We start from the raw sequence: 8,018 nt of genomic DNA, 5'->3' as shown, positions 1-8,018 counted from the left end.
GCCGTGCGCACACACACCCGCCCCCCCCCCGCACGCATGCAACTCCCGCAGCCGTGCACCCCCCCGTACATCCGTGCACCCCCCCGCAGACACGCGCCCCCTCACACACCCGTGCTGCCCCGCCCCCCCCCGCCGCCGCGCTCCTCTCACCCCGCGCACCCCCCTGGTCCCGGCGCGCGCGCCGCCCGGGCCTGGGCCGGAGGGCGGATCCAAACGCGGGCGCCCGGGAGAGCTTCCGGCCTCTCTGACGTCCCGTCCCGTCCCGTTTCACACACGCCCCCCCTCCCCGGCACATGGTACGGTCCGCCGGCGGCGGGCTCAGTAGGTCGCACGGGAAGGCGGCTAGAGAGGCGGCCGCGTGGCCTAATGGATAAGGCGTCTGACTTCGGATCAGAAGATTGCAGGTTCGAGTCCTGCCGCGGTCGGCGGCAGTGCCCGGGAGGCGCTGCTCGTTTTTTGCGCCTCGGCGCGGGAGGCGGCGGCGGCCCCGGGGCTGCCGCTTACCCAGCCGCCGGCGCTGCCGACAGCGGGGTGACGGCACGCACGGGTCGCGTTTTGCTCGTGTTTTTAACCGCAGAGGGGAGAAAGGCGGAGGGCGGCTCCGCGCGCGGAGCCTGAGAGCGATCGCGTCCGTACCAGGGGCGGGCCGGCCCCGGGGCGCAGCCGGGGGGAGCAGCCCCGCGGCAGGGCGGGGACCGGCACGGTGTCCCCCCCGCCGTGCGGGCGCCACGCTCTCCGCCGCCCCGGTCTCCCAGCGGAGGTCGGGCCCCGGGGTGGCAGGGCCAGCAGCCACCGTCCTGGTCCCCGTCACCCTGCAGCCACCCCTGTGTCAGGTCAGGTCAGGTCTTTACGGGGCTCCTCACAGCCCCCCAGCAGGGCTCAACCCCCCCGCCCCGCACGCCAAAACCTTAAAGCTCGGAGGCCTCAAGGGTGGCCTGGGACGAGCGATGGGGTCCAGGCTCCCCGCCTCGCCCAGCCCGGCCTGGGTGGCCGGCGCATGGCCACAGAGACGAGAGCTGGGCGTGGGGTGTGCGCGGGGACACCAGCAGCCCTCGCTGGTGGGGTGTGAGGCGCGGGTGGGGACAGCTCGGCGAGGGGCTAGAGAGCCAAAGGCGACGGTCGGGTGTAGGGTAATGGGCCGCAGGGTGCGGGGGAAGAGGGGTCAGGGCGGGCGGGTGCAGGCTCAGAGGCTCTTCTGGCCGGGAAGATGGCTCCTGGCAGAGGCCGACGTGGCTTTTGGCATTGTAAGGTACCGGTACCGCGTCCGAGCCGTACCAAACCGAGCCGTGAGCTTGTCTTACCGAGCCGCCAGGTGGCGATGCGGCCCCGTTTTCTCGGGCCGGTTCCCACGGGGCCGGGACCGTCGGGGCGCGGGTACCGCACCGGGCCCATCCCGCTGCGCGCTCCCGCTGGGGCAGCGGGCGGGGGGCACCGGGCACTGTGACAGCCCCTCTCTTCTCTCCTCCCGGCCTCTGCACCCCAAATCCGGGCTGTGCCCCCTATCTCAATCCTGCACCCCGGAGGGGAGGGAGCTGTGAGGCCACACAGCTCCCTCCCCTCGGGGGTGCAGGATTGAGGGGGGGCAGCTGGGGGTGCGCGGGGTGCGGAGCCGGCGGGGAGGGATGCTCCGGGGATGCGGGTGCTCTGGGCAGGAGGGAAGAACCGTGAGCTGCGCTGGGGTGAAGCGGCAAAGGGTTTGGGGACCCCCTGCTACGGGGTGGCTCTGAGGAAGGACCTGGCAGCGTGGGACTTGTTCTCCCCTCCGATGCATTATGTTAACGCCGATCTCCTCTTATTTGGGGTCTATGATCTACTTATTTTTATCGTGGTCGCAAAAAAAAAAAAAAAAATTAAAAAATCCAAACCCGCCACACTAAACCCCCCCCCTCCCCGAAGCGGGAAAAAGAAAAAAATTAATTCTCCCCGAAATTATTCTCGCCACTTTATTTCTGAAGCCCTCCCGGGCGGCAGTGCTCTGAGGAGGGTTGGTGACAACAAGCCCCGCTGCCTTGTCTGCAGGCAGGACAGGGCCGGGGCTGCCTGTTCTTCACCCGGGTGCGGACAGGGAGGTTCGGCAGGGCACGGCACCTCTATATAAAAAAAAAATCACCACCGTAAAAAAAAAAAACAAAAAAACCCAACCAAAATAAATCCCCCAAATTCCCCGTTTCAGCAGGGCTGGTTGCGATGCGTAAGTCGGGATGGGGTGTGTAGGGTCTTTTTTTTTTTCCCTAGGCTCTTTGTTTGTCTGTCTGTCTGTCTGTCGGGGAAGCATCCCCATCCCGGTGCGCCCCGTCGGGGCCGGGTACGGGCGGTGGGAGACGCGACTTCCCCCACCGCCCCCCCGTCCTTGGAGACCCCGCTCCCCGCCGAGGGCTCGATGCTGTCGGTCGGATAATGGGGCGGTGGGACTTTGTTTAACCCCGTTGCCCCCGGGGCCAGGGGTCAAGGGCTTCCTCTTCCCCCGGGGCACGGCGGAGAAGCCGCCGGTCGCACCGGGAGGACCGCGGCGGGGAGGGGGGAGGGCGGCGGCCACCGCCCTCCTCCCTCCCCGCCGCGGCCCTCCCGGTGCGACCGGCGTGGGACCCCGTAAAACCCCATGGCCCCCCAGCATCGAGGGGCTGAATATGTCTCCGGGTGGGTGTTTTGGGGGAGCAGGGGACGGCCAAACATCAGCCCGAGACTTAGAGGGGGGGTGGGGGTGGGTGCAGAGAAGCGGCCCCTGCCCTCCAGCATCCCCCGGCTCTGCCTTCCCCTCTCGGCTAAAGGAAGCCGGTTTTAACGGGGTGCGGTTTTAACGGGGTTTTAACCCCCCCTCCGCAGGCAGAGGTATCTCAGCCGCCCCCCTACCCCCCCACCCCGGGAGCCAAGAAACGGAAGAAACGGGCAATTTTTATAGGTGACGTACGGGCTTACGTGGGAATCCGTGCCCAGCACCGCTCTTTCAGATTTTTTCTCCTGAAATAACCCTTCCCTGCAGCTCGTACCCCCCTTTTCCAGCTCGCACCCCCTTTTCCAGGCTGGGGGCGGGGGGGACCCCGGACAGGGGGAAGGAAAAGGGAGAAGAAAAGCAGCCCCCCCCCCCCCCCTCGCCATCCCGCTATTTTCCTGCTCGGGAGACGAGCCCCGGAGCTCCCAAAGTGAGCGATGGAGAGGGCGAGGGGAGACAGGCGGGAGCCGGCTTCGAGCTGGAGGGGTCGCGGGTGGGGTGGAGGGGTGGGAGGGACGACCCTCCTTTTCGGGCTTGAGGGAGAACCGGCGAGGGAGGGAGGCTGGCGGCACCGCCGGCATCCGAGGTAAGTCCCCCTCCTGCCCGCAGCGGTAGTACCGGAGCCCGTGCCGGCGCTGCGGGGGCGGGGGGGATGCTTTGGGGGTGCAAAGGAGCCCGATCCTGCGGGGGTACCCAGGCCCGGGGCTGCCCCATCCCCACCCCCGGGCCGGGCTCCTGCGGGCAGTGCGGGGCCGGGGCTGCTTCGGCGGCCGCAGCGCCTGGGGAGATCGGTGCCGGTTATCCCGGCCCGGGGGCTGCAGGCAGCCCCTGCCCCGCGCCCTGCCCGTTCCCTCGGGGCTGGGCCGGGGTCCCCCCGGGCCAAGCAGCCCACGGAGCCCGCTCCCAGCCCCCGGGGCTCCTCCCGTGTGCGTCTCAATTCGCTCAGGCTTGACTTGGCAATAAGCTCTCTCAATAGGGTGACAATAGAGCCCCGGTGGGACCCGAACAAAGAATTTGAAAGTAGTTAAATTGCAGGACACGTCCATCGCCTGGGTGCTTGAATTAAAAAAAAAAAAAAAAGAGAAAGAGAGAGAAAGAAAAAAAAAGAAAAAATCGGAGAAAAGAAAAAGGAGAGAGACTTTTCTTTGGGCTGGTGAGAAAATGCTCAGGGTAAAAGTTGGTTTGGCGTCTTCATTTCAGCGACAATGGAGCAGAGCTAATTCAATAGGAAACGCGGGGATTTTTTAATGAAAAGACCGCCAGGGTTACACCGAAGTTAAGCTCTTGTGAATTAATTATTAGGGCAAATAAACTGGGGGGGGGGGGGGGGGGAGCGCTCGGGAGGGAGTGTTGCAATTTCTTAATATTCTCCTTTTCGTGTTTAACGACAATGCCATTAGGTTTTCGACTCTGGGTGAGCAAAAGGATTTCTTACACTCCCCGGGAAGAGGAGAAGACGCGCTTTTTTTTTTTTAATGTGTTAATTGCTTTTAAAATAAAATACTACGGAATTTGGCAACGAGCTCCGGTTTCTGCTGGCGGTGGCATTTGGGGTTATATTTTCTTTCGTGGCAACTCGCGGATGCAAAAAGGAAAATAACGGGGGAATTTAAAAACACGAATGTAAAGGCGAGGCGGCGTGTTCGGCTGTTGCCGATCTCTCGGGCTCGATCGGTTTATTTTTTCCTACATAGAAAACCTGTCTGGGGATCCCTGTGTATTCATCGGGGCGGCGAGAGACTCCCCAGAGCCGCTCCGGGGCACCGGTGGAGTGAATCGGAGATAAAAAATAGGAGCCAGGTTACACGCAGGAAGGAAGAGGAGGAAGCGAAGTAAAGGTGTGCCAGGAGGGGTTTGGGAGGTGGGGGGGAGGTGTCGGGGGGCTTTTTTCGCCTTACTGCCAAGGCTGCAGGCGATGCAATACGTGTGTAATTCCGTGAAGGAGATAAGGAAGATAGAAATGGAGGGGGAGCGGAGGAGGGAAGCGCAGGCGGTACCTGCCGTGCCCGCGCCCCGCTTCCCGCTCGCTGCGGCCGCCGGGGGCTGCGCTGCGGCTGTCGGGGCGAAGCGGTCTCCGGGGCTCGGCCTGGCCGTCGGGGCGGGGATGGCCCGGCCCGGCCCGGTCCGGCCCGGCTCCAGGAGGAACCCCCACCTCCAGGGCCGGGGCCGCAGCCGGTGCCCCGGCTCTGCCCGACGGCTGCAGCCGGGCCGAGCCGGGCCGGGCCGGGCCCGGGAGCCGCGGGGACGTTCAGCATTTGGACAGCGGTGCGGGGCCGGGCCGGGCCGGGCCGGGGAGGGGGAGCCGGGGGGCGGCGGCCGGGGGGCGGTGGGGAGCTGCCCGGGGCAGCGGAGGGCCGGGCTCGGCTGCAGCACCTTTCCCTGCTCGCCGTGGTGGTAGCGGGGGGGGACACCTAGAGGGAACGGTGACACCGCTGAGGTGGGTCCGGGGCTGAGGGCGGGGGGGTGGTCCGGCCCCGGCTCTCCCCCCGGAGAAGCGCTCCCCGGGGCCGGGGGGGGGCAGAACGGGGTGCCCGGCGGGGCGCCCAGGTGAGCGGCGGCGGCCCCGAGGGAGCGGGCGGCGGAGGGTCTCAGCGGGGAGGGGGGGGGGGCGCGACACGGGACGCGGCCCCTCTCCCTCGCGCAGCCCCATCCTCGGGGGGTAATTAAGGGGTGAGGCGGAGGGGCTGCGCTTTCTGCTCGGCGGAGCCTGCCAGCCACCAACCCCCGCCACCACCGCCGCCTTCCTCCCGTCCTCCTCCTCTCCCCCTCCCTCCCCCCGCCTCTTCCCCTCCCCCTCTCCCTCCTCCTCCTCTCCGCCATGGTTGGAGTGAATAGGAGGCTGCCGGGCTGACGTCAGTGCGGGCAGAGCCTGCCGCCGGCGGCAGCTCCTGGCCAGCAACCAGAGCCGGCACCGGCAGCAGCCGGGAAGACGCAAGGAGCCCGGGCAGAGCCGCCCCCGCCGCCCCCGCCGGTCCGCGCCCGGGGCTGGGGGCCGCGGGGGCCGCTGCTCGGCCGGGGGCAGCCCTGCCCGCCCCTCTGCCCGCCCGCCCGCCCGCCCGGAGATGGGGGGGTGGAGGGTGGGGGGGAAAGGCCCCCGCCGCCCGCTTCGCCCGGGGACCGCCGTCCTGCCCTCGGCACGGCAGCAAGAGTGAGTGTCGCGGCCGGGCATCGCCGCCTCGGCGGGGCGGCCCCGGGGAGGAGGGAGGGCGCGGGGGGTCTTTTCCCCCGGGGACACACACGCACACGCACCGGCTGCCGGGGGGAGGAGGGAGGGAGGAGATGAAGTTGGGCCGGTCCCCGCCGGGAAGTTGGGCGCCTCCAGGTGCCGGGACTGGGACCGGGACCGCCCGGCGCCGCACCCCGGCCCCGGCCCACCCGTCGCGGGGGCCGAGCGGGACACACGGGGGACCTTTTGTTGCCGGGGACGCGTTTGCTCTGGCCGCCTCTCCCCGGCTGCCCGGGACGTTGCAGCTCTGCCGCGGGACCTGGGGCGGGCTGAGCCCCGACGGGGCGGCGGGGAGCCGGGGCCGAAGGCTGGCGGGGGGGGGCTGCCGATTTGCCCCCAAACGTCTCCGCTCGCCGGCCGGAGAGGCGGCACTGGACAAAACGCCTGGACGAGGCCGAGCCTCCCGGGGCACCCAGGCTTTAGGCCGCGGGAGAAATGCCGGGCTCCCGGGGAAGTTTTTCCTCCCGGTGCAGCAGGGGCTGCTGCGGGGCCTCGTTTCGCGGGGGGGGGGGTGGGCGGGGGGGAGGCACCGGGGCACCCGCTCCCCTGCTCGGGTTTACGGCCGAGGAGCAGCAGCGGGGTTCCTGCTGCCCATACTCTGATCTGTCACCGGCTTCTTGTACTGGAGGATTTATTTTATTTTTCATTTGCTGTATCTCTTTTCTTTGCTTTTCTTAAAAAAAAAAAATGTATTTCATTTCATCCTTTTTTCCATTTTTCTTTCTTTCCTTTTTTGTTTTCTTTCATTTTTTGCTTTTTCCCTTTTTTTCTCCCATTCATTCCTCCCTTCTGCTCCCTCCTTTCCCGCGAACACTTATTTCCTTGGGGTTTGGTGGGTTTTGGTTTTTTTTTTGTTTGTTTTTTTTTCCCGTATCTCCCTGGAAGTGAAACGCATTTTAGGCCTCAGCCTTAAGGAAACCCGAATCATAGCAGTGCAGGTGGCCTGAGAGCCTGCACCTGGCCGGATCCCCTCGACGTGCCTCCACCCTCGGCCCCCGGCTGGGCAGAGCCTCGCTCCGCTGAGCGAGAAGGGTCCGGGACCGTCCCCGCCTGGGTCCGGCCCCTGACGGCCGGAGAGAAAAAAGAGCAGCCGGGGGCTGGGACGCCGCTGCTTTGCCTTTTCAGCGCCGGGGCTTGCTCAGAGGCGGCTTTTAATTGCTAAACAAAGCGACGCGTTTCCTTCACGCCCGTCGGGAGCTGCCGCTTCTGGGCGAAGCCAGCGAAGAGCCGATTGTGGGAGGAAAAGCAAAAAAAAACCAGAAAAAACCCCAACCCAAACCCCCAAACCCTAAACCCCCACAACAACAAAAAAACAATTAAGAGAAGATGCAGCTCGAGGCGGCGAGGCGCGGGGGGTTACTCCAGGTTGGCTAAAAATAACTTCTCCTAATTAAAGAAAAGTGACGTCAGACGTGCAGGACGTAGAAGAGGGGAAGGCAGCGGACTCGTTACAGGGCGATCACGTTAAATAATTCAGGGGCGGCCCGGTGACCGGACGGGCGCCGGGCAGCGGGGCTCTTCCGAGGTGCGGCCGGCGGGGCCGCCCGCCCTGCCCGGCGCCGGGGTCACCCGAGGAGGGAGCGGGCAGCGGGGGCCGTGCCATCCGCGGGTGGGCGCGGAAGGTCCGCGGGCGCGCAGGGGCCGGCGGGCGGTGCAGCACCATGGCCAGAGCCGCCCCGGCGCCGCCACCCCTCCCCGTCCCGTCGGGCCGCCCGCAGCCGCCGGTTGTTTTCTCTCCCGGGTGCGTGCAGAGGAAGGACGGTCCCCACGGTCCCCACGCCCGCCGCGGGCGGCCCAGGTGAGGCGGAACGCGGGGTCCCTCCGGGCGCTGCCAGCTGTGGCCGCCGGAGCTCCGGAGCCCGGGCAGCCCCCGCCGATTCCTCCCCAGGCTGCTCGCTGGTGCTTTGCGCTATGACAAGGAGCCATTTTGTACGTATCCTGCTAAAATTGCACCAAAAAAAAAAAAAAAAAGAAACCAACCCCAAAGCCCCCAAAAAACAAAATAAAAATAATTTAAAAAAAATCAACGCCTAAAAAAAAACCCGAATACCCCAAGCGCAAGGTGCGATTTTCTCCCAGGTG

At 66.2% G+C, this 8,018-nt stretch overlaps 1 non-coding gene across 1 annotated transcript; it reads left to right on the top strand.

Annotated features, from left to right (window-relative positions):
- The first annotated feature begins 352 nt into the window (after positions 1–352).
- Positions 353–425, top strand: TRNAR-UCG (transfer RNA arginine (anticodon UCG)). Its single transcript has one exon. It is a non-coding gene; the product is annotated as a tRNA-Arg (tRNA).
- Positions 426–8,018: the final 7,593 nt, after the last annotated feature.

The sequence above is a fragment of the Haliaeetus albicilla genome, chromosome 12 (assembly GCF_947461875.1).
Source record: "Haliaeetus albicilla chromosome 12, bHalAlb1.1, whole genome shotgun sequence".
Lineage (NCBI taxonomy): Eukaryota > Metazoa > Chordata > Aves > Accipitriformes > Accipitridae > Haliaeetus > Haliaeetus albicilla.
Note: the sequence above shows the minus strand (reverse complement) of the source record. Positions and strands in the feature narration are given on the sequence as shown.